The following is a 27,115-nucleotide window of genomic DNA, read 5'->3' as shown; positions in this document are numbered from 1 at the left end:
TAACTCGGTGAGACTAATTCAAACGACAATAACTCCCTCGATTTCCTTCGAAAACATAAAAAATTTGTGTTCAAATTAAAGCAACGAATGTGAACTTTATAAAACATTCAGGCCGAGTCCAAAAATTCCTTACCATTCAAAAGTTATTGTCGAAACGGTGACTGAGGGTCACTTTTCAAAACATTTTCTAAACGATTATGGCTCGTGAATAACCAGCCACTAAAGTTTTTTTACCCAATATTTGATTTCAAGGTTATTGATCTCTTGATATAGGAAAAATATTTCCAAGCCACATTCGTGTGCGAATCGTTGAACTTCCATTTTTACGCCTGTCCATTGGCAAAAAATTGGAATCCGTATTTCGGGTAACCCGGTCGGACTGATGCAAACGACAATAACTCTCTCGATTTCCCTCGAAAACATAAGAAATTTGTGTTCTCAACTCATAATCACTGGTTGAATACAATAAAATCTAATCCTAACACAAACTCTTGAAAAAATTTGTAAGAAGAGAATTCATGGCATGATATACTTTGACAATCTGTCTTTCTGAAACACTTTAAACAAAATTCATTAAGATATCTTAGTGTGAAACAGAAATAACAGATTGCATACATAAAGAAACATGTGTATAAAGAGTGAAAAGAAACAACACATGTAGAGATAGATGAAAAAGACATACATCATCATATATATATATATATATATATATATATCAAAGATAAGCACAATGTATGTAAACATGATCATAAGATCAGTGTACAAGAAGAAGAAGCTAAAAGAAGCTCCTAAAACAACAAGGAGGTAAACACTCCCCCTTACAAGGGCATGTATTTCTTCTCCTAACATGTAGAATCTTAAAAAGAAACCACACTTTCTCCTCCTTTTTGTCATGATTGACAAAGGGCACAAGAAGCGATAAAGCTTCACCCAAGAGACATAGAGATGATCAAGGGGGCAAAAGGAATCCATAAAAAATGCGTGAATGTAATGAGCAAAGATGCTATAGATGACAAGATAATAGAAAGATGCAAAACATGTGAAAAACAATGCATGCAAGAGGGTCCCAACAGATTGAGAAGCTATTGAGCTGCTATTGAGCAGAAGCTAACCTCAATGGATCGAGGATCTGTCGAGAATCCATCGGCCAGACAGAAATTTTCTTGATGGATCGAGAATCTCTCGAGAAACTATTGAGACAAATTCAAGAAAGCTTCAATGGATCGAGATTGTGTTAACTTTTGTTAAGAAAAGAATATTAAAGGTCTTGATGTATAGCTAGTAATTGAGAGTTGTCGAGATGAGCAAAAACAGTTTTTTAAAGAAGAGAAAAACACAGAAATGAATGCAATCAAGCAAGCTACTCTACCAAATATCCAATCAATATTTTAAACTCTCAAAAACATCTCTCAATCAAGAAAAATGTCAAGGATATAGATCCAAAACACACACACACACACTAAACAAGTCTAACAAATTTTATATTTCAAAAACAAGTTAAGACAGTTTAGTGAGCATACATTAACACATGTATTCCTTGTGATGGCTAAATCACATTGTACCTACACATGTATCAAAAGTAGCAAACAATTTGAGTGTTGTGTGTGAAAAACACCGCAAGATTGCATAAGTGTCTACATGTTATGACAATTTGAGATATGAGAAAATCAATTTAACTCACTCACAATTATAACTACTTGATGGAGACTATCATCTTTGAGGTACATCCTATAACTCTCAAATATCCAAGAAGACATGCTTGCAACCATATATAAAGCATTTTGATTCTTTTTACTTTTATTTTTCTTTGCATATTTTTCTTTTGTTAAGCATATCATGCATAGGCATATAAGAAAAAGAAAAGAAATACCCAATGATGTTAAGTTTTTGACATTGCACTTTTGTTATGCCGAAGCATACAGATGTCATTTCATGATTGACGAGCAACAGTGGTAAGATTGTTATTTATGCCTTTCTCTTAGGATTTTCTAGTCCTTCCCTTCAAAAAGAGTGATACAAATGTTAAGTATAAGAGATTACTTAATCTTACGCATCATAAACACAAGCCACAAAGCTCACTTGCTTAGTTGTGCATTGAGATGCTCATCTAAGTTACAAAAGATACAAAGTTTAGAAAACTTTGTTTTAATGGCCATCCAAGGTATACAAGTACCAATGTACAAAAGCTCACACTATTTTTGTAAATTTTTATTTTTTATTTTTTAGGGATAATTACAGTAAACCCACCTGTGGTATGACCTGTTTTCACTTTGCCTACTCGTGGTTTAAAACTTTACACTTTACCCACCTGAACTTCAATTCGTTACCCACCTCTGTTAAAATCAAGGGTAAAAATGTATTTTATCTTCACTTTTATATCTCTCTCCTTTAAAAACAAAAAATAACAAAGAAAACTCAGACAGACAATATCAAAGAGGGGGTTTTGTAGCTTAGGTTCAAGAACACACTTCCTCTTGGTATGAATAGTCTTGAGCCAATCAATCCAAATAAAATTTTCATATTCGCACAAATCCTAAAAAACATTTACAAAAATTCTACACTTGAAAATGCTTTACTCTAATTTCATAAAAATCCTTTCAGTCATTCACAAAAATTATACACGGCTTCACCTTAGTTCTCTCTCAAATCTCAAACCAAAACCAAAGCAAACCCCTCTTTAAAACCCAGACCCACCACACCTAGCAACACAAACACAGATCCACTACACCCATAGCAAAGAAAATAAGAGAGCAGAGAGAGAGAGGCGGATCGAAGTCACTGTCGTTTGAGAGAGTTTTAGAGATGAGAGAACAGGGGTTTAGAGAGAGCTCAAGCCGAGAGTTTAGACAGACTGAGCTCGGGTTTAGAGTGAGAGAGAGGGCTCGGTGAGATTTATTGTGGGAGCTTGAAGGGTCGGCCATGGAGGTCCAATGGAGGAGCTCGCCACTAGGGAGGAGGAGCTCGCCGCTGAGGTGGCGTTGATGATTGAGGGAAACGAGCTTAAAGGGTCGGCCATGGAGTTTCATTTGAGGTAACTCAAATGAAACCCAACCACAGTAGCAAACCCACCCCCATTTCCAACTTCAAACGCACTTTGAATCCCAACCACAGTGGGGAGAGAAGCCAAGATCAGAGTGGGACTCGTGTGCTATTCCTCCACTTTCAACAACCCAAGTCCGCCATCAATAACACCACCCTGCCGATCAAACCCATTTCCCAAAGTAGGTTTATTTATTTATTTATTTTAATTTTAATAACGAAAAAAAAAAAACAAAATAGATTTAAGGTTTTTTGTTAAAAAAAAAATTTATTTCATTATATGTTTTTTAATTTTTTGAGGAGGTTTTGTTTATTTATTTATTAAAATGCTGACTTGGATGTTGACGTGATATTTTTAATATTATTTAATGAGTAATTATACAATTACAAACTATTTTACAACATTTTTACAAGTTATTGATGTGACAAATTTTTATTAGTACTAATGTGGGTCCACCACTAATATCACATTTATGTTTACCAATAATTATTTCAAAATTACTAAAACCACATTAGCAATTTGTAAAAATGTTGTAAATTAGTTTGTATTTGTAGCATTACTCTTATGATATTAGCAATGTCATCATCTAATATGTCACCTATGCACTACGTCTGCCACGTAGGATTTTTTTGTTAGTGTATTGACGGCAGGGACCAACATAGAATTGATTTTCTTTTTTTAGGGACTACATTAGTAGCAAAATCAATTTAGGGACCAAAATGAGAATTGATCCAAAATGTAAGGACCAAAAGTGTATTTTCACCAATAGAAAAATTTTAAAACCACAACTTTTGCTATAACTTGCACACGTGGCAAGTCGTGAGTGATGGAGTAAAAGTAGAGGGCTTACAGCTCAATCACTCACGACTTGTCACATGAGCAAGGTGTAGTCATAGCATTACTCGTAAAAATAAGTTTTAGCTCAACATGAAACCTTTTCTTGCTTAAACCTATGCCTGCAAACCACAATTTCCCAAAATTACAAATCAACCACAACAGTTTGTCTACAAATTGCATATCAACACCTAATGTTTTCTAATATTTCCATTTAACCCCAAAACCTTTCAAAATTATATTTTGACCTCAAAACTTTCAAAACTCACATTTTGATCCCCCAAACTTTCACAAAAGTACTTTTTTGACACCTAAAATTCAAAAAAAAAAAAAAAAAATTTTGTTCAAATGCCCTTGAGGTCGCAAATACCACAAAATATAACCAATTCAACCCTTCGAATCTTCAAAAGCTTCAACCCTCAATGGCACTAGCAACCATAGCAAACAAACAACAATAGGGATACAGACGACAAAGGCAGCAATATACAACAAGAAACAACAACAAAGAAAAAGAAGGTAGAACAATGAAGCACTTGCACAGATTTGGACACAGGTATAGGTATAGATACAGTACACTTTACCACACTAAACTATACCTCATGTTACACTTTACACCCTAAACGTTTTGAATGCACATTTTGCATCCTAAACTATGACTCTTGTAACACTATGCACCCTATTGTTAAGTTTGCTATTAACTTAGATGAAAATTTAAAGTTTAGGGTTCAAAGTGTACTAAGGATTATAGTTTAGGGTGGTAAAGTGTAATTTATATTTTCTTTTTAAAGCATTAAGAAGATGGGCAATTAGGTCTTTTCACGTGGTGTCATATTTTTCTATCCAAGTTAACAGCAAACTTAATATCAGGGTGAAAAGTGTACCCTGAACCCTAAAATCCTAAACCCTAAACCCCAAACCCCAAACCTCAAACCTTAAATGCTAAACCCCAAACCCCTAAAACCCTAAAACCCTAACCCCTAACCCCTAAAATCCTAAACCCTAAACCCTAAACCCTAAGCCCTAAACCCTAAATAAGATCTCTTAATTATTTCTTATTTGAACCAATTCAACTTATTTGCTGACATTCTAAGTTCTATGATATTAATGAGATGTAATTGTATAATTGCAAGGTGAAAGAAAATCCTTGTCCATAACAAATCACAATAGACAAAGATCATTGCCAGGGAATGCAGTTAGCAAATTAACAAATTATAAATGCCTATGCAAAATCAATTAAATGTACATTAATTATCGGTCGAGGGTTTGACAAACCTTATTGGTCTTGTAAATTGGATAGACTTGTAGATTTTTTTTAGGTTTGGCTTCTACCCAATGTTCTTATCCATTAAATGGGATACAAGATTAATACATAGTCATTTCAGGGCACATGTTATATATGTATCACATCTAAAGTACAAGAGCACTAAATATAATCCAAGCTCAAATACTTTAGCTTGTGTTATCTCTTTTTAGTGGAAGTATGACATATTCGATAGTCGCTCGACAAACCCACGCGATCTCTCCCTTGATCAGCGAGAACCACTCTGGTGGGAAGACTCCCCCCGACTCTCTTTGGTGTTGCTAGAATTTTTGGGGGATTCACCACAATTCCTTCTCCAACACCTACCCTGCACTTCCAGCTCTAAATCTTTGACTTGTTTACGTAAGTGCTTTAATTCCTGATCCCTTCTGTCATATTGCTCCTGCTCGGGAATGTAGGACGTTGATCGATACAACTGCGAGGATCCTTCTCCTGAGTCCGGCCGTTCTACATGCTCTTCGTACTTGTAATCTTGATCCCTTTTTTGCCTTCTCTCACGCCAACTTAATCCCCAAGATGAACCCCCAGACCGACTATCCACAGAACTCGTCAAATGCTGGTCGACCATGCTCAAAGGTAGCTAACTTCACCTGGAACTACAGCTAAATAGGAGATTCCTATAGACGGCACCAATTGTGTGCGTCCGTATCTCGGTTAGTGGGCTAACTGCTGTGCTGGGCTCGTAATTTACTTGTTGTGGTGGGTGTATAGATATCCTACAATGGGAAGCTCCCAAAGGTGAAAGTCCATACCTGAAATACAATTTCCTACCTTCTTCTCAAGCTGGTTTGCTCTTAGTTTTTCTCTCTTCCTCCCTAATTCTCTGGTTCCTTACCTTCCAGTGTCCAACCCCTACTTCCTCCTCTCCTTCCCTATTTACAGGGTCCCTTAGTGGGTTAATTATGATTGCACCTCATGATTTTTTGTGTAGGTGGGTCCTTTTAGGATTATTCCTAACGGAGGGATACCCTACTTTTGAAACAGGAATGTCAGCTTTGGAACTTGTGATAGACTCCAAACAGTGCTCAATGGCGACCTTCTCCAAGGCATTACCGGGGTGCCCTGGGACGGACTCTGAGCATCACCGAACCTCGAGGTTCATGTAGTCCACGGCACCCTAGGCGGAGCAGCACGGAATAGGCCCAACAAATGACTCCTCTCCGATCTTTAGCCCATGGGCCATCTTGCAATGGGCCGATGATCGCACATGAACCATTCCACATCTTCTTCCTCAATCACATAGTCTTCTTGCTCTCAAGCAAACAAATAGTATGGGAGCATATTCATCTCTCTTTTTATGGTTAAGAAAAAATAAATAGAAACCTTCATTTTCCTTGTATCTTTCTCTCGCAAATGGTGTTGCTACCACCTCATGGGAAGATTTAGCGTGTTCTAAATTATTTAGAAACACCAATGCCCACCTCATTAGCTCACTGGATCAAGGAGTGCATCATGGTGTGGCAATGCCCCCATCCAAAGCCACTGCTGTCAAGCACTCAATAATTTGATATTGATAAGGAAGAAAAAATGGTTTCTAAAAGGCTAAAATTATAATTTGGGGAGTAATAGGTGAAGGATGAGGTGAGATTATAATTTGCATCGCAGTAAGGCTGATGCGAGAGATGCAAGAAGATTTTTATTTAGTATTATTTATGTTTGCAAGTTAATTATATTTCTATATTTTAGGTCCTAGTAGTTTATTAGGCTATTAGTATTATAATTGGGAAGCAAAGTTATTTTTGTAATAATGTAATTAGGGTTTCCTAAGCAAATTAGATCTAGGGTTTAGCAATCCTTTATTAGTAACCTATTGTACTCTTTGAAGAGATAGTTGATATTTTTATGAATGAAAAAATGGTTATTTAGTGTCTCTTTGGTATGATGCTGACTCCAAGTCTACTCTAGGTTTTAACTCCTAATGGTTTCCCACTTGGTGCTGACTCCAAGCCAGGCTTAGATGCTGACTCCAAGCCAGGCTTAGATGCTGACTCCTAGGTTATATCCCTTTATTTTATTGTTGTTTAATTTTGTTTTGGTCATAAGTTTTGTTATCAGAGCAACGATATGTTTGAAACATCAGTGCAGTCAATCCGAACCATAAAATATTTGGAAAAAAAAGAGTTTCAGCCATTGCATTTTCCACCCACCAAAAGAATTGTATCTTTGCCTACCACTACAAAAAACCCCACAAAAATCCTACCGGCATCACCCTTTACCTCCACTATCTCGCTACTGTCAAAATCCACATAGCAGCATCCATCAATTTTGAGCTCCACAACACAAATCTACCCACAGCCCAAAGAACCTAAGTGTCGATCGCACATCGTGCCACCTTCACTATGCTGCCAATAGCCACCAACAGTAGCTTGTGACCTCCATTGCCAGCCATGGACCCACATCAAAACCAACCCTCACCTGCACCACCTCACCACCATCCAACTGCAACACAAGTCCCTCCCATCGATCTGATCTCAAAGGTAACGCCTAACCCAATCCTTTTTTTCTTTTTAACTCAAGCACCCTTTAGTCTTTGAAAACCCTCATCCAACCCATTTGTTAATCAAGTTCCCCCTCTTTTATTTTAGACCCACCCAATTAGGAAGCCCTTTGGATTTTAGTATTCCCTGACCTAGTCCAGTTAAACTAAACAAACCAACCAACCAGCCCAAGTCAATTTTTAAATCCAAGCCTTTAAGTGAGTGCTCACCCACTAGCCCCCAGCCCCCCCCCCCCCCCCCAAAAAAGAGCACGAAATCCAAACCTGTCAACAAGGCCAGTCCCAGCAACTATTAGGGAGAACAGTCTTAGAAGCCCATTCTAAGGATCTGTCTAGAGATAATCACAGCAACTCGAGTTCTTGTTCCAACTTTTTGTTTAAGGCACTATTTTAGAGAATCGTGGTAATATCAAAAGCACCTTATTTTGATGGTTGTAAAAATAATCCATGGGATTTTGTCAACTGGATAAATGAGATGAAGCAATTCTTTAAGCAAGCAAATTTTGCAGATAACATAAAGGTTAGGTATGCAAAGTTGAAGTTAAAAGGTGGAGCACAAATGTTTTGGGAGGATCTTGAATATTTTCACTATATAAAGTATGAACCTGCCATTAGTGCGTGGGAAGATATGAAAGAAAATTTTTGTGATGAGTATTTGTCACCATACTTTCGAGCTAAGTATCTACCTTAATCTCAGTGCGGTAATTTTCAAGTTTTAGCAAATACGAAGAATCCTCATCCCATTTTATGTCCTTAGTGCACTTTTGAACAATTTACCTTTCGTCAAGGCAAGGAATTAAAGGAATTATCTGAAAAGCTCATGAAAGGTGTTCAAGAATTGATTGCTCAGGTGAAGCAAATGAAGACTCAAACTGATTCAATTGGAAAACCCAGGATAATAGATCACAATGAAATTACTTTGTTAAAGAGTACTCTTTCGAGCCTTCCTACTTATTTTTTTTTATCTCTGTTCACTATTCCTTAAGCTGTAGCAGCCAGATTGGAGAAGATACAAAGGAATTCCTTTGGGGGACTTCTGATGAGGTCTTTAAATATTCTTTAGTCACGTGGGAGAAAGTTTGTTTATCGATGGAGGAAGGTGGTTTGGGGATAAGGAGGGTGGGGTTGTTTAATCAAGCCTTGCTTGGTAAATGGTTATGGCACTTTGGGAAAGAAGATCACAAGCTATGGCGTCAGGTTATAGCAACCAAATATGGAGTGGATAGTGGAGGTTGGTGTGCTAGGGATGTTCAAAGGACCCATGGCTGTGGACTATGGAATAATATTAGAGCAGGAGCTAAGAGTTTCTTTAGATAGGTGGAGTATGCTATGGGGGAAGGTCATCATATTCGTTTTTGCTATAACCATTGGAGTGGGCCTATCCCTCTAAAGGATCTCTATCCAGATTTGTTTGCTTGTGCTATTTCCAAAGAAGCTTGGATTTCTGATTTGGTTGTTTCTAATTTAGAAGGGGGTAATAGAAGCTGGAATTTACAGTTCTGTCGAGCTTTTCATGAAAGGAAGGTAGAGAGAGCATGTTCTCTGCTTAAGCATCTTTATTCTAATATGCCAAAGGGTGAGAGAGATGATAAGTTGACTTAGAAGTTGAATCGTTCTGGTGTCTTTGATGTTCACTCTTACTATAACTTGCTAGCTGATCCGGATGGCTCTTCTACCATCCCCTTTCCCTGGAAGTGCATTTGGAGTACAAAGGTACCTAAAAGGGTGTCTTTCTTTTTATGGACAACAGCTAGAGGAAGTATTCTTACCATTGATAATCTGGTTCTAAGGCAATTACCACTGGTTAATTGGTATTGCATGTGCCGATGTGATGAGGAAACTGTGAATCATCTTCTACTCCATTGTAAGTTGGCCTATGCCTTGTGGAGTGAAGTTTTTTTTTATATTTGGAATCCAGTGGGTGATGCCGAAGACAGTAGCCTCCCTTCTATTTGGCTGGTGGAATTGGCCGGGGAAGCATTCCTCTAATATTTGGAATATGGTTCCAGCTGGTTTGATGTGGTTAATTTGGTGGGAGTGTAATAATCGTACTTTTGAAGATATTGTGAGATCAATAGATATTTCAAAGCCCATGCTAGTTGGGACCTTATTTATGTGGAGTAAAATTTGGGGTTTTACACAATGTATTTCCATTTTCGAATTATTTTTTCTATTCGTATCTCTTCCTGAGGTACTTGTATTCGTTTTAAGGTCTAAGTGTTCACCATTGTGAACATGATGTCCTTTTTATGAAATAAATCTTTGATTACCTATAGAAAAAAAAAAAAAAAGGAAGAAGAAGAAGAAGAAGAAGAAATTATTGCTGCCCCATATAAGACAACATTGATGATGAGGTCTTGGTAATGGAGAAACATCAAGTAACACCAAAGCTTAATGTTGACAAAGACGTACATGCCTCGACAAGGGTTGCTTTAACATGTGATCAAGGAAATGAACCTATTGAAGAGCAGAAAAGTGAAGAGATGGTTTCTAAAGAGAGTATTATGTTAGAGGGTGCACATGATGTGAATCTGCTTTTGATCAACCTTCCATGGTGCGTGAAGACAAACAATTTGCTAAAGTGGAGAACGTTGTTACAAACTCATAGGTAGAACTCACCCTTGAAAATTGGCTTACAAGGGGAGGATGTCCAAGAGCTTATAAACATACCACCACGCTCTGTAGCTGATGTCTACAACGACTCACTCTAGCGACACTGACCCGATGGTAGCCTTTTCTCTTTTGGCATCTCCACTCAACTATCATTCATTTTAATCTAGCCTCTAAGTTGCCCCCTCCAGGATTCGACCATAAAGCTGCAACTCATTTGATCCTATACTTAATGACCTACCACAAAACCACAACTTATTTGATCACATATTTAATGAACTACGTCCGATTACTCGAAGTGGTGGTTGGCTCTGATACCAAATGTTGAGAATCTGATTATGGAATTGGGGAAGAGAGAATTGAGTAGTTCACTTCAAGGGGACCTAGGCCTCCAGAGAGAGAGAGAGAGAGAGAGAGAGAGAGAGAGAGAGAGAGAGAGAGAGAGAGAGAGAGAGAAAAGATTGTCTAATGATGTTATTCATCAATGAAATATACATTTAGTTCTTATCCTTTCATACTGGTAGGTAGGGGTGTCCAAGGGTCGGTCTGGTTCGAGTTTATGCCCAACCCACGACTGACCCGATGACATCAGGTTTCGGACAAGAAGACCCACCGCACCGCAAAAACCCACGGGTCAAGTCGGATCGGACTTGGTTGGTCGATGATCAAGTCAGTCAAAGTTGAAAAGATGACGCCGGAGGTTCAAATTGGCAGTAACTACATGTTTTTTTAGCCAGATTTGAGCAAAACAACTAGATCTAAGCAAAATAACACCACATCTTTGCCAGATTTGAGGAAAACCCATCAGATCTTAGCAAAAAATTACCAGATCTTTGTTGGATTTAAGAAAAACTCACCAGATCTGTGCCATATTTGAGCAAAACCCAGTAAATCGTAGCTAAAATATGAGCAAAAACGAGGAGATCTGACCAAAAACCACAATATATTCGTTGGATCTAATCGAAAATCAGTATATTTTCGTCGAATTGGAGGTAGATCTGGCCTTTAGCCGGACGGATAGGGTGGCTTGGATTTTGGAGAACGAGATTCGCCACCCGACCCTTTGGCATCGGTTTTAAACTTCTGAGACCCGCCGCCGACCACCTCTCTCCTCAGGTCGGACAGTTTCGGTTCAGGTGGCTCTAGATCAGACGAGTTTTGCGAGTCACGGGTGGGTGTGGACAGCCCTACCGATAGGTAGTCCTTTCTTAACAACTAATAGAAAGTTAGTTAGCTAAGTAACCACTTGCCTAACTAACTCCTAAGTCCTAATCAACCAATCAACCAATTGGTAACTAAACTACCTGCTACAATAGTCACAGTACATGTGTAAATGATACGATGCAATTGAGGTTCCTAAAAAACGTGGATAACATGGTGCTTCTAATGGTTCAAGATAAGATTTTCCTGATTCCACACATTGATTTTGTTATTCCAAAAGAGTTTGACATGGGGGAATTCAACATTTTTCTTTTCTTTGTGCTCCCTAAGATGATTCCAGACTTTAAGCAAGTGTTACTTGTCAGCATCCTAATCCTTCAATGCTTTAAAACTCAAGGTCGAGTTTTCTCCAACCAGAGGAGAATGATGTAGAAGACACAAGAAAATTTTTATTTAATATTATTTATGTTTGCAAATCAATTGAATTTTTATATTTTAAGTCTAGTAGTTTATTAGGCTATTAGGATTTTAATCGGGAAGATATTATATCAATGGAGTGAATACCGTACCATACCGGCCGGTACAGTCGGAATATATCTTACTAGTAAGTCAAATGGTACAGAGACAACATCGATTCGTACCGCCCAAAATACCGGACTATACGGGTCTTACCGGTGAATATCGGTCATTTCGGCCGGTAAATCAAATCCGGGCCGGTATAAAAAAATGGGAAAAAAAAAGAAAAAAAAGAAAAAGAAACCAAAAACCAATCATTGCTATCACACCACTCACCACAATGTTGCCAATCGTTTTTGAATGATAACATGTTGTGGATCAACTTTTCCCCAATTGTTGTTGCTTCTTCTTCTTCGTTCTTTTTTTGTGGCAAAAATGCAAAACTGACCCTTTAACTTTCACTTTTTTTCATTTCATTCCTCTAACTTTCAATTTTGTCAATTCAGTCATCTAACTTTCAATTTTTGTCAATGCAGGATTCCGTTAAACCTAGTCCATAACTGCCATTAATGTCACTGTTCCTTCTTCTTTTTTTTTTTTTTTTGCACTCATCATTTATTAATTAACTCTTTGTATTACTAGCTTCCCGTTTGTTTCCCGAGAAAAATCAAAAAAGAGACGGCCATCATCAACTTCTCATTGTCTAGTATATTATAGTACGTGAAGTACTGGTTTACTTTGTAAATCCAGGAAGTGGGCTCTTCTCCAAAGAATCTTGGAAATTCAAGTTTCATAGGTCCTGACAAGTTTGGAATCAAGTTGTGGTTGGTATGATTTCCTGGGGTGTGTGAATTCTCAAGGTTTGGTTCTCTATTTTCTGCAGCATTCAACTTTTGCAGAATGGTGACCAATTGCTGACTCATTTCAAGGTACGTGTGTGAATGCTAGTGATTTTATGGATTTCTTGTAGGTCTTTGGTGTGCTAATCTGAGGTGGATTTAAGGGAAGCTATTGTATCATTAACAATGGCAGAAGGTTATGTTTCAGTCGTCGTGTTTTAGTCATGGTAAAATGTACAAATTGCATGGATACAGCCGGCTCTGATACTAATTGATAAGATCCAAGATCTAATACGGAATAGCTGAGTTCAAGGATAGCTAGCCTCCAAGAAGTTTGGGGAAAAAGGAAGAGAATAAGAGAGTAACTGGTTTCTTATTACTTGATTCAGTACTAGGAACAAACGTGTATTTATACAATCATTGGTACCATGCCTAACTAACACAATGATTACAACTCACATTCAGTAACTAACTAAACCACCAATGATGAAGTAATTAACAATGAATTAAATATAGTAGTGAGTCCCCGGTAACTGAATTAACTAATTGTCCTAGAACTACTCTATCTAAATTAACTGACAGCAATTATCAATCTTGTATCAATAAAGTAGCTCTTCAAGAGACACTCTTGGAATAATACCTCACAGGTAGAGATTTCTTGAATTCAAATTCAACTAGTTACAATGAGGGCAGCCTTGATTATTTATAGTTACATAAGCTGAGTTAGTTACAAAAACCTAACATGTGGCTGCCATGTGATTGGCCAAAGCCAAACAAACTTCTCTAACTGGGGGACCAAAAAAAAAAAAAAAACTGACTGATAGGCTATTGCTCTTATCACTACCAATCTATCAACTTTCTATTACAAGTGAAATGAACTACTTATCATACAACATAAGCACTAGTAAATATCTAACTTTAAAAATGAACTGTATTAGATTACCAAACAATCACCTCTTCCATATCCTACATACCCACAAGCTTTGTGCATTGAGTATGACCTATTTTAATAACATATTGGACCCAGTTAAATATGCTTGCTTCTAGGTGCAAGTTTTAAACCGGTATTAAAGCAAATGAGATGCTCTAACAAAAATTTCAAAGTGATCCAATCCATCACTGTACTCATCTATGTATGGCTGGAGGAAATCATCACCCAAATAAATTCAATCCAACTGTGAATTAGGGCTGTGCACTTCTACAAAGAATAAAAGATCCACTTTGTATTCCTATAGGCACCTTCTTAGAATTCCATGAAAGGACAGAGTGGACTTCATAAGATCGCAAAACAAAGTGCACTACGAGGAATTAATATTGTGAATGATGATGCCAACGACAAGACATCCATTGTAAGAATCAATAGTTTCTAAAAAAACCATGCCTGAGCAAGTGCCACCCACCAAATTATATTATGTGCTTCCCCATCATGTGATCAATCATAGACGATGGTTGTATCAACTATCTAGTGTATGCTCTGTCTTATTTCAATGTCACATTAGGTGACCCCCCAAGGCTTTGCAAAGTTTTCACTGTTTGAGAACTTGGACGTGTATGTACTTGCAGCAAGGAATGAGTAAAAAGGCAACAGAGTTGAGTCCCACAGTGACCTGAAATATAATTTATTTTCCCATTTGCTTGTAATCTTGAAAGCTGTATGAGCGATTGCAGAGGGAAATTATGATCCATATGTGATATCATATGTGATATCAAGAAGCAATTGAAGAGGCCACATGCCCTAGACGAATCCTGGTAGGTAAAGGCCTTGCTACAAGCCCATCTGTGACCCAACCCATTGACTCCCCATCCCTTTTAACATGATTGAACTCCCTTTGCACATACTCTAGAGATATTTGCAGCCTCCCTCCATATCTGCAGTCATTAGAAACACTTCTTGCTTCAAATCCAGCATTTTTCTCCAACCAGTACAGATAATTGATATGGAACAATGCCTTGAGCATGTCATAAGGTGAGGAACTTTCTTTTAGCACCACCTGATCCATCCCAATATTTCAATTACAACCCAAAAAGAAATAGTAAATAGTAATAGTTAGTTTGCCATCGTGTACCCAAATCACGCATCACAAATAAGGGCAACAGACACCAAAGTTTGTTTACTGTCTTCTATTCATTCATATATGCACCTAAGGGAAACCAAAAGTCAATGCTACCATTGGCCTGTATTAATTTTTTCAGTCTCAGTTTTTGTTTTTTTCCCCCCTTAAACAATTGGTTTATTATCATAATGGAATTTATCAGGTGTCAAAAACAGTTCTTTTTTTTTTTTAATACTTCTGAATACTCATTTCAATTCTTGAATTATTAGGCTATCCTTGAGAGGAAGTATGCAAATATATATATATATATATATATATATATATATTTATGGTTTAGACATTTAGAAGGTGAAATGGTATGTCAAAGAAAAATCCACAAGGACTGAGTAGTGATTTGGCCCTAAACCCCCAAACTTGCAAGAGATGCAAGGGCTTGAGAGGCAAATGTTGGCCTCACGTGCATTGTTGCGTGTGCCTGGCCAAGGTGACAAGTACTACAAGAATTCAATTAAAAAAAAAAAAAAAAAAAAAAAAGGCATGGCAATTATAACGACAAAACAAAAAATTAGATAAAGACACACAATAACCATACAGGTGCAGAGAATGCGCAACCCCCACTGGCCCACCCCCTCTTGGGTGGCAACCCAAAACACAAAAATAAATTAATTTAAAAAATAATAAATAAATGGGTAAAATATTATTTTGGTCCCTAAACTTTACCAAAAGTTTATTTTTCATCCCTATATTTTTAAAAGTTTGTATTCTGTCCCTAAATTTTGCAAAACATTTTACTTTATGTCTTTCCGTCTAAATCCATTAGTTTATATCCTAAGTGGCCTAACAGAATGTTGACTTGGACCAAACCAATTTATTTTAAAATTATGGACATATGGCACACGTGGATTAAAAATTTCGGTGGGACAAAATTACCCCACTCCTAAACCAAGTCATGTTGCGTCAACTCAAAATGCCCAAAAACTGAAACCCAACACCCAGAGATGTCACAATCCCACCCTCATGGAACCCATGTTCTTTGTCCCAAGAACCAGACAAAACATATTACATATGAAAGAAAATCTCCAACCAAATGTGGAGTTTTAAAGAACAAACAATTCATTCCTTGGCATCATAACTTTATAAACAAACACAACGAATATTAATTTCAAATAAACCCAAAACACATAAGCCCTTCATTTTTTTATATCAAAATAATAATAAATTTTTTTTTTTTTTTTTGTTCACCAGGAAGTCTTTTCTCTATGTGGGTGGTGCAGTAGTGTAAAGTGCGGCCCAACATGAAGATTGCCGATCTTTCCTCTGGATTACCTGTACACAAACAACCCGTTGCCAAAAGGAGAGAAGGATAGTGAGGGGAAAAAAGTACCCAGTTTCAGATCTGGATAGAGTCACCGGTAGGAGAGAGGGATAGTGAGAGGGAAAAAAAGTACCCAACACTGCTTTTCAGAAGGATCCCTAGAAGTTGATGATGGCAATGACTCCTTTGTGCCATAATTCCAAAGCTGCTTCTGTTCAAAGTTTTATCTTTTAAAACGAGCTTCCAACTCCCAAAGAGACCAAAGCACCAGAGAAAGGGAGAGGATGAGAGAGAGAGAGAGAGAGAGATTAGACTTAGCACTATTTAAACGGAGAACACTCCGTCGCTGGTTCTGGGTCGCCAGTTGAGGGCGGGACTGTGACGTCTTTGGGTGTTGGGGTTTCAGTTTTTGGCATTTTGAGTTAACGTAGCACAACTGGGTTAGGAGTGGGGTAACTTTTGTCTCACCAAAATTTTTTAATCATTATGTGACATGTGTCCATAATTTTTAAAATAAATTGCTTAGTCCAAGTCAGATACCCTGTCAACATTCCGTTAGGCCACATACAATATAAACTAACGGATTTAGACAGAAAGATTTAAAGTAAAACGTTTTGCAAAGTTTAGGGATGAAAAACATATTTTTAAAAGTTTAGGAACGGAAAAAACAAAAAAATTTTTATAAAAGTTTAGGGACCAAAATAATACTTTACCCTAAATAAATAAATAAAAACATAAAGAGAAAATGAAGATTTGAAAATCAAGGGAACGGTTAACTTACATAGAAAATTGCTTTGTGCTCAGCCAAGATGTAGCCTTCATTTCTATACAAATCGAACAGTGCAAGTAAATCCTCCTTTTTGCTGACAACATCACTGAGCTTAGATCCTAAATGCAGCCGATGCTCACTTTCAGCAGCTGCATCCTTTGCCTTGGAAGATAATACAGTTGGTTGTGCCTAAGGAGAAAATCCATGAAATATGATGCACAAAAATCAGACAATGCGGCAACTATTAAAAACGTTATTTTTTTTATTAATATGTTACACATGCGCCCAATGGATCTTGAATCTATGACCTTACCCTCCATTATTATGGTAGAAAGAACTATCATTTGAGCTAGAGCTCAGTGGCAACTATTACATACATTTTTATACATCTATCCTACCTTACATTGCCTAGTTAACCAAAGAATACAATTTTCTAGAAATCAGAAATATAGGCATCATTAATTTGCTGCATCATATGCAAAATACTCCTTCTGTCCCACTTTGTTTGTCCTCTATTCTATTTTGGGATATCCCAAAATATTGTCCTGTTTCTAAAATAAAAGTCATTAATTTACTAATATTCCTATTATATCCCTATTTTATTAATAATTCAAGTTTTTGATAAATTTATTTAAGGGTAGTTTTGGAAACTTATACATTTTTAAAAGGTAGACAAAACAATAAATGATGTTCCCTTAAAAAGTTTGACTTTTCAAACAAGACAAACAAAGTGGGACGGAGGGAGTATAAGTTATTTTGCATCATTAATTTATGTCTTTATCAGTGCTTAGTCTGGTGTATTTTCTTCAAAATCAGTCTCAAACCCCCAAAAAAAAAAAAAAAAAAATGAAGAGGTAAGTTGACAGCTAGCATAAAATCTAACACTCATCAAGAATGGATCCTTTACACATACAAGTTGGGAGGATCTCCTATTAGCAACACACTACATTGGACTCTAAATGCAGAGAGAAGTGGGGGATTAGGTTGGAAGTTCCTTATCAGTGTCACGCTACATCAGAGCCTGAGTATAATAGAAATTTGGGCAAGGGTTCTCGCACTTTGATGGACGGGCAAGGGTAAAATAAGGATAAATAGGAATTGTATAACGATAATTCTTTTGCACACAATGCGTACATACACACATTGCGTGCAACAACAGAAATCATGACCTTAAGTCACAATTTCAAACTTGAAAAGATTTTTGTTGTTTGCATACTGTCTGTAAATACACACTCTGCAACAAACACTACCCTTTGTATGTCACTTGAAACATATGGTATTTAAGAGGAAACTAATGGAAATAATAAATACAATAACTACAAGGAGAATGCACATACAAGAGATAAATTATAGCGTACAAGAAAAGATAATAATAATTGTTATGTACTTAAAACTTTTTGTAATACAATCATAATTTCATTTAGGTGGTATGTATGTCCAAAAGGAGGAAAAAATATCCCCCCAAAGAAACCTCCATAGGCTTTGAAAACTTGAAGTTTTAGAAAGTGTATGAGAACTGCGTGGGGGTTTTTCGTATATAACTAACTGAAACTTTTCATTCAAAAAATAGAAACATCACAACCCATGTACACAGGAAATTTACAAGGGTTGCTAATAAAATCTTTTTTATATATAAGTAAAATGTTTTATTAAAAGATAGGAAAGCTCAGAATGGTAACATTCCTTAAAGAATCCCAGCATATTAGAAAATGAATGACTACTTAAAATCATCGTAGTGTCAATAAAATCATCTGAAAAAACACATCCAAAAAATTCCTACATACTAGAAAAAGAATGGATACTTAGGGCAGCCATCCAATCATACATAGAATGTAATAACAACAATTATAACCCCAAAGATGATCAATCTTTCCCTTCAAACATGCCATTGTTGTGCTCTCTAAATAGTCCACATAACGCACAAACAAATAGCATGCCCAAATATCAACAACATAATATCTTCCAAAACCTCCTCTCCAACACTCCAACAAATCCAAGACCATTTTAGGCACAACCCAATGTATCTCTAACAAACATAAGACCCTTTTTTATATAAGTAGAAAGTTTTATTAAAAATTTAATTACTTCATGTTCACAATGATGAACGCAAAGTATCTAGCAAAAAACTCAAATAGAAAAGCTAAGAGAACTATGAAACTTGTTAGAATTACGGTTAAGTGATTAAATTCACCATTTCCTAATTGTTTAAACTTTTGAGGCAATTGGTAATTTAACATGGTATTAGAGCAGGAGATCCTAAACTAGATCCATGTATTTACTCTACCTCCCATTTAAAATGTTAAAAATCCCATATGTTGGGCTCTCACTTATTAAGGGGAAGTTTAGACCCACATGTGAGAGAGAGTGTTAGAATTATGGTTAAGTGATTAAATTTACAATTTCCTAACAACTTAAGGTTTTGGAAGAATTGGTAATTTAACAAAACTCAATAGCAAAAGTATAAAGTGTAAAGCCCCAAGCCCTAGACCACTCAAACAAGGTACGAATCAAAGAGGATTTCAAATTGATTTCAAATGATCTAGGGATGTCTGAGCATCCTTAAATGAGCAGGAGTTGCAACTTGATCATAACACTAGTGACCATAGATTATGCGCACATGAAGGAGAAGATGATCTATAAACTTTCCACTTCTCTTGTACATACATCACCAATCCACTGTAAAAATACTACTCTTACAAAGATTATCCATCATAAGAATTTTTCCCCTAGCTATTGTTCACGTCACAAAAAAAATTAAATTAAATTAAATTTATAAATAAAAATAATAAATAAATAAACCTTCTTTTATGCGAGCCTTTACCTTCCAAATACTATTCCAAGGAAAGGATTGAGAGCCTCTAGTAGAAAGAACCTTATAAAAGAATTTTACCTCAAAAGTGCTACTTCTAGTAGAAGTTCAAAATATGCAGTCTTCTCTATTCCTCTTGATATTAATGGAACGAGGAAGATAAAAAAAAAAAGATCAAAGAACTTCCAACTCCCAATCAACAAAATATCCCAATGAACATCCCCATTGTTCCAACACATACATTGAGCCATAGAGGCCTCTTTAGCTCATGCTATACGGAATAGATCCAGAAAGGCATCCTTAAGTATCATGCCCCAACACCAAGAATCATGCCAAAAACAAATTCCAATACCACTGCCAACAACAAATGTAATAATCCTTGAAATTTTTTTTCATTCGCTACTAATATGTTTCCAAAGGCTAACACCAAGTGGTTCATTAATCACCACCCCTAAGGACCAACCATCCCGATTTGCCACAAAGCTTCTATTTCCATTGCATAACTCTAAAAGTATTTCCCCAATAAAGCTTGATTGAAGTGCGTCAAGCATCTGATGCCCAAACTTCCACTTTGAACTAGTTTGTATATTTTCTTCCAATTTACCGAATGGAATTTGAAATAATACACAACAAAATTCCATTGCAACTTTTCACCGCAACATGCAACAATAACAAGCAGGGGAAACAAAGAAAGGAAATTCGATGATAAGCTAAAAAGAGTATTCTTAATCAAAGTGTTAGAAACTCCTATACGTATATAGATAATAATTGTTGTAATGTCGCATTTAGTTAGTTGGTTAGTTAGTTACAACTCCAAACATGTTAATCACATTTAACAAATGTTGGAATTATTAGTGCACATGGGGAATAATAAAAACATCAAAATAAGGTCATGTGGGCCAATTGAATAGTTTTATGATTCTATAAATACCTACTTGTAATCACATTTCCATTTATTCAACCGCTAGGTTCCTAAAAAAAGTGATTCTCCCTCCCATCAATAAATAAATCTTATTCTACCCTAATAAACCCCTTTCCATCTTCTCTTAAAACAGATCAATATCACATTGGACTTAAATTTAGCCCTCCAATTGTAAGCCCAGATATTTCATAGGCAAGTTAGATATCTTACAACCAAGAATATCAACCAAGGCTTCAACCTTTGGAACCACTTTATTATGGTTAAATGATAATATTCACCATTTTCTAGGAGTTTAAGTTTTTGAGAGAAGCAGTAATTTATCATGGTATCAAAACAAGAAATCCTAAGTTTGATCCCTAGCATTACTCTACCTCCCATTTAAAATATTAAAATTCCACATGTTGGGCCCCAGTTGTTAAAGGGATAGTTTAGGGCCACATGTTGGGGGTAGTGTTAAAAATATGGTTAAATGATTAAATTTACCATGTCCTAAAAGCTTAAACTTTGGGGAGAATCAGTAATTTATCACTCTCCAAAAAGAACCATTGCCATAACGCATTGGAGTGATATTTAGCCCCTAATTGCATGCCCAAATATTTCAGAGGCAAGTGAGATATCTTGCAACCAAGAATATCAACTGAGGCTTCAATCTCTAAAACCTCTCCAACAAGAACTATCTCCATGTCACATTGGACTTATATTTAGCCCCCAATTGAAAGCTGAGATATTTTATAGGCATGTTAGATATCTTGCAACCAAGAATATCAACCAAGGCTTCAATCTCTGGAACCTTTTTTTTTTTTTTAAGTAATCAGTATATGGAAGCTCTCTAACAAGAACCATCTCAAACTTACCTAAGTTCATTTTTAGTTTAGATGCTACTTCAAAACACAATAAAACACATTTTAAATAGCCAGGTTGGTCCAGGGAACTCCATAATATCAGCAGGTCATTTATTTTGCCCCCCATAGTAAACCTAGCTACTCATATAGTGTACATCTACTGTCTTTGAGATCAATCTACTCAAAGCATCTATCACTATCACACATAAAAGAGGCAACAACAAATTGCCTTGCCAAAGGCCTAGTGAACCATAAATAAAATAAATAATTAAAAAAATCCACCTAAGCTACCATTAACAAGGATAGAAAATTTAACAGTGGAAACACAAAAATGGATCTAGCTTCTCCATCATTCCAACATATGTACCAAATATTTCCAATCGACATGGTCACATACCTTCTCTGGATCCAACTTAGATAAATACCCCTAGAATGCCAAATTTGAGTCTATTGTCAACACATTCATTCGCAATAAGAATAGAATCTGGAATCTGTCTCCCCTTGATAAACACATTTTGAGATTCTGATAGAAGCTCCCCCAACACCAATTTCAGTCTATCTGCTAGCACCTTAGCCATAATTTTTTAAACACTTCCAACCATACTAATAAGTCAATAGTCCTTCAAATCTAACGCCCCAGCCTTTTTAGGAATAAGAGCAATAAAAGTAGCAATTTGGCTTTTTCAATTGTATATTGCGCGTATGGAAATGTTGAATACATGCATGATATCTTCTTTAAAAATGTACCAGCAAACCTAGAGGAAGGCCAAAGAAAATCCATTCAAGCCCAGTGCGTTGTCTCCATTCATACTTTTAATTGCTGTGAAGTATTCCTCTTTCTCAAACTGTCTTTCCAAGTCCATCACTAATTTTGTAGAGTCGTTGCCTTGCTATATATATTTCTCTTATTTGTAATTACCTATACTCCTTTGCATTCATTTTTCATATAAATGCAGTAATCTTTTTTCAATAAAATTTTTATTTACTTATCAAAAATAAAAACTAAATTGGACTCAAAGGAAATAAACATAAGATACTTAAAATCTCATAGAATATTCTAGACTCAAGTCAATTACCAATATCCTTAATTCATAGGGATTGCAAAACTTACTGTTTTTCCCCTGAATAAAAAACTAACTACTACAACAATAACCAATTTTTAGTCCTAAAACTTTGGAGTTTAAAATATTATTACTTAACAAAAAAAAAAAAAAAAAAATGCTTTCACATATAAAGTTCCAATGAAAACAAAACATATCTCCTGGAATATCACATATGTTGTCTCATCTTCTTTTTGCGAATGATACCTTAATTTTCTATGATGCTATTCCTGGTCAGATAGATAAATTGAGAGAGATTTTATCTTCCTTTGAGGCAGTCTCAGTTGCATATTAATCTGGCTATATCAAAATTGGTTCCAGTTGGAGAGGTGTCCAATATGGGGGAGCTTGTGGCCCTATTGGGTTGTAGGCAGTCCTCACTACCAATGACATATTTGGGGCTTCCATTGGGCGCTAAATTCAAGGATAGGCAATTTGGAACTCTATTCTTGAAAAACTTGAGCGAAGACCAACAAGTTGGAAGCGTTTATATTTATCAAATGCTGGTAAGGTTACTTTAATCAAAAGCACTCTCAACCTTGCCAACTTGTTTCCTATCCCTCTTTCCTATTCTGGTGGATATTGCTAATCATATTGAGAAGCTCCAGCGGGATTTTTTATGGAGTGGTATTGATGAGTCCCCTAAATTCCGTCTGATTAAGTGGGCTCAGGTTTATAGCCCTCTGAAGTCTAGTGGTTTGGGTGTTTGGAATTGAGAATTTTTAATCAAGCTTTGTTAGGTAAATGGTTGTGGAGGTATGGTACGGAGACAATACATGAATAGTGGCGGGTTATTGAGATTAAGTATGAAAATAATTGGGGTGGTTGGTGTACAAAAGGAGAAACAAATACTTACGGTGTTAGTCTTTGGAGAACCATAAGACAAAGCTGGCCAACTTTTTCTAAATCCATCATTTTCGAGGTTGGTACTAGTAATAGAGTTAGGTTTTGGCATCATTTGTGGTGTGGGGGCTGAACTCTTCGAGAGGCATTTCTAGAACTCTATAGCATTAGTTGTAACAAGGAATCTTCTCTTGCAGATGTCATGCTTTTTCCTAATCAAAGGCTTCACTAGGATCTTCAATTTTGTAGAGCTGTCCAAGATTAGGAGATGGAACATTTAACTTCTTTTTTGGACCTTATTTATTCTATGCCTCTTACTAGTGAGGGACATGACAAACTTTGTAAGGTTTTAAGGTTAGTGAGCTACTTATCCTTCTCCTCGACCCCTGACACTCTTTTTCCTTGGAAACATGTGTGGCACTCATAAATCCCTCCTAAAGTTTCTTTCTTGAAGTGGACTGCTGCTTTTGGTAAGATTTTGACTCTTGATAGATTATGGGATAAGGGAGTCCCAGTTATGGATTGGTGTTATATGTGTAAAAGGAGCGGCGAATCGGTAAATCATCTTCTTCTTCATTGTCCCATTGCTTTTGAGCTACGGTCTATGGTGTGGGCCCTTTTTGGAGTTCTTTGGGTTATGCCACAAAGTGTTACTGACTTATTTTTAGCTTGGCATGGCCCTTTCGGTAGACATCAAAACATATATTTGTGGAGGGCTGTCCCGCGTTTTATGGCATATTTGGCGAGAAAGGAAAACTAGATGCTTTGAGGGAAAGGAATGGTTTATTCTCGAGATTAAATCTTTCCTTTTCCACTCTTTGCTGGATTGAAGTTCTGTTTTTAATTCTTCTTCATGTTCTAACTTTTTAGATATGCTTGATCATTGTAATTTACGAGCTTGATGTACTGCTATCCATGTACACTTTTGGTGAAACTGAATATTTTGATTAATGAACTTTCATTATTATCAATTAAAAATATATATCACACAAGATACAGCCAAGTGCAATTAACCTATCCAAAAGTCAAAAAGAATTTCTCAAGTTCAACACTTATATTTTCCCACGTTAGAAGAATCGGAGGCCACATAGAGGAAGTGCAGAAGTTACTCACTTTGTATGAGGATTTTACATTTAAAAATGGTAGAGCTGGGAAAAGTGGTTCCTCATCATTGACTTCTTTGATTGGAGGTGCTTGACCACTAAGGAGATATTCACTAAAGACCAAACCTGATAAGACAATTAAAATTAAAGACAAGTTGGCCATTGTACAATGAACTATATTTCCCCAACAATAATTATAAAATTCATCATGATAATGTTCATAAGAAGTGTCTAAATTACTCCTTGATATGGACAAAAATAGATGGAGCTTTCACTTTGTTAAATAAGCAACTTTCGACCATTCCAAATAATCACTGCCGAACTGGTAGCACACTTGTGTCAACAGTAGATATCAACAATGTAATGGCAGCAAACCTCTAAGATGTCATCTAGTTCAATGGTAAGGGGACAAGGGACTAAAGAAGATGAACAACACAAAGAAGAGAAAGCCAATTAGAGGGAGCAGAGAGAAATATGCTTTTATGAGGTCAAAGATTTGGATCAAAAACAGTGTACATGACTTTTTTCTGCTTTATGTTGATAATGCTTACGTGGTAATCAATGATTTTATCCCCCAACTCTGGGTGCGGTTTGGCTGGGTGCAACTTGAGAAAAAACTTAGAAAAGTCAAACCCAAATTTCAAAGGCCCTACCTAATGCCATGTTATAGTAAGGAGTGGGAACATTGAACATGTTCTGACACCTCCCATAAGCCCTATCTACTTTATCCAATTATATAACAATAGAATTGGCAGTTCTGCATTGCAATTGAATAGGCCCACTAGTGCTTCTCTCAACTCCATGCAATCCCTCTGTATGATTGTAATGTACCACATGCTCCTTTTCTAAATCATTATGAAGGCCTATTATGTGACACTTGTCTAACTGCTTTATGCACATAAAAACAACCCAATTCTAGTTTTCAAAGTATAAATGATGTGAACGTTATAGTTAGTATCATCCGCAATAAACTTTTTTTTTTATATAAGTAATAAACTTCATTGAAAATCAATATTACGAAAAAATAAAAACAAGGCACACAGGCAGTGTGCTAAAAGGCCCCCCCCCCCCCCCCCAAAAAAAAAAAAAAAAACTAAACAGGAATGGAAGTACAAAAATCCATCATATCAGGAAGAGAAATGAAATTAACAACACCCAAAGCATTTGCCCATTCAAACAAAGTCTAAAAGAAGAAGAGCTTCAACTCATGAATTGACCTTTCTTCACCCACAATAAACTAATTCATTCCAATTACCACATTAAGGAGATCACAATGACAACAATTTCGTCTAATAAAAAATTGAGAGAGAGAGCAAGAGAATTACTTGCACGATAAGGGTTTAAAGTTTTGAGTTGAATTCATTGATATGATTTCAGATTGCAGAACATGTGAATCCAAGTCACCACACTGAAAGAAGCAAGGGCAAGAGATGTAGAGGAGCCTATGTTGTTAGCCAATCCTATTCCAAGCATGATACCAATAAAGTTGCTCAACATTCCTTGAGCTTCACCCTTGGCAATTACCTACAGTGAATAACTACCCTCAGAAAAGAGGTATGATGGACCAATTTGAAAAGCACATTAAAGTCACATTCTAGTATCAGCAAAATAGATGTGGCATTTGTACTGCAAATCCAATTCCATGCCAGTAAAAAGAAGTTATAAGCTTTCCATGCATCCTGAAAGAAAGTTAAATTTAAGAAGAGGGGAAAAAACTATGTTTCACCTCAGCAAAGTTCCTTTCAGCAGCAAAAACTAGCATAGAAACAGCTCCTAGTAGCAGCCTGTGCAATAATAGGTTTCAAGTCCCAGTCAATATACACAGCCACTATTTGGATAAAGTAATATTGAGAGAGGAGTGGGGGGCAGAATGCTTATAATAAGAATTGAATAACCTGGATGAGTGCAGCAGCAGAGCGTCCAGCTCCAATAGTAGGGTTTAGGGTTTAGGGTTTAGAGTTTAGGGTTTAGGGTTTAGGGTTTAGGGTTTAGGGTTTAGGGTTTTAGGGTTTTAGGGTTTAGGGTTTAGGGTTTAGGGTTTAGGGTTTAGGGTTTAGGGTTTAGGGTTTTAGGGTTTAGGGTTTAGGGTTTAGGGTTTTAGGGTTTAAGGGTTTAGGGTTTAAGGGTTTAGGGTTTAGGGTTTTTAGGGTTTAGGGTTAGGGTTAGGGTTTAGGGTTTAGGGTTAGGGTTTAGGGTTTAGGGTTTAGGGTTTAAGGGTTTAGGGTTTAGGGTTTAGGGTTAGGGTTTAGGTTTAGGGTTTTAGGGTTTTAGGGTTTAGGTTTAGGGTTTAGGTTTAGGGTTTAGGGTTTTTTAGGGTTTTAGGGTTTAGGTTTTAGGGTTTAGGGTTTAAGGGTTTTAGGGTTTAGGTTTAGGGTTTAGGTTTAGGGTTTAGGTTTTAGGGTTTAGGTTTTAGGGTTTAGGGTTTAGGGTTTAGGGTTTAGGGTTTAGGGTTTAGGGTTTAGGGTTTAGGGTTTAGGGTTTAGGGTTTAGGGTTTAGGGTTTAGGGTTTAGGGTTTAGGGTTTAGGGTTTAGGGTTTAGGGTTTAGGGTTTAGGGTTTAGGGTTTAGGGTTTAGGGTTTAGGGTTTAGGGTTTAGGGTTT

The 27,115-nt window shown here is 36.5% G+C and overlaps 1 pseudogene; it reads right to left on the bottom strand.

Moving 5' to 3' along the window:
* Positions 1-14,462: 14,462 nt before the first annotated feature.
* Positions 14,463-27,115, bottom strand: part of LOC115991436 — a 13,748-nt pseudogene continuing 1,095 nt past the window's right edge.

This window comes from Quercus lobata, chromosome 5, assembly GCF_001633185.2.
Source record: "Quercus lobata isolate SW786 chromosome 5, ValleyOak3.0 Primary Assembly, whole genome shotgun sequence".
Classification (NCBI taxonomy): domain Eukaryota; kingdom Viridiplantae; phylum Streptophyta; class Magnoliopsida; order Fagales; family Fagaceae; genus Quercus; species Quercus lobata.
The sequence above is the reverse complement of the archived record's forward strand: the minus strand, read 5'-3'. Positions and strand labels throughout refer to the sequence as shown.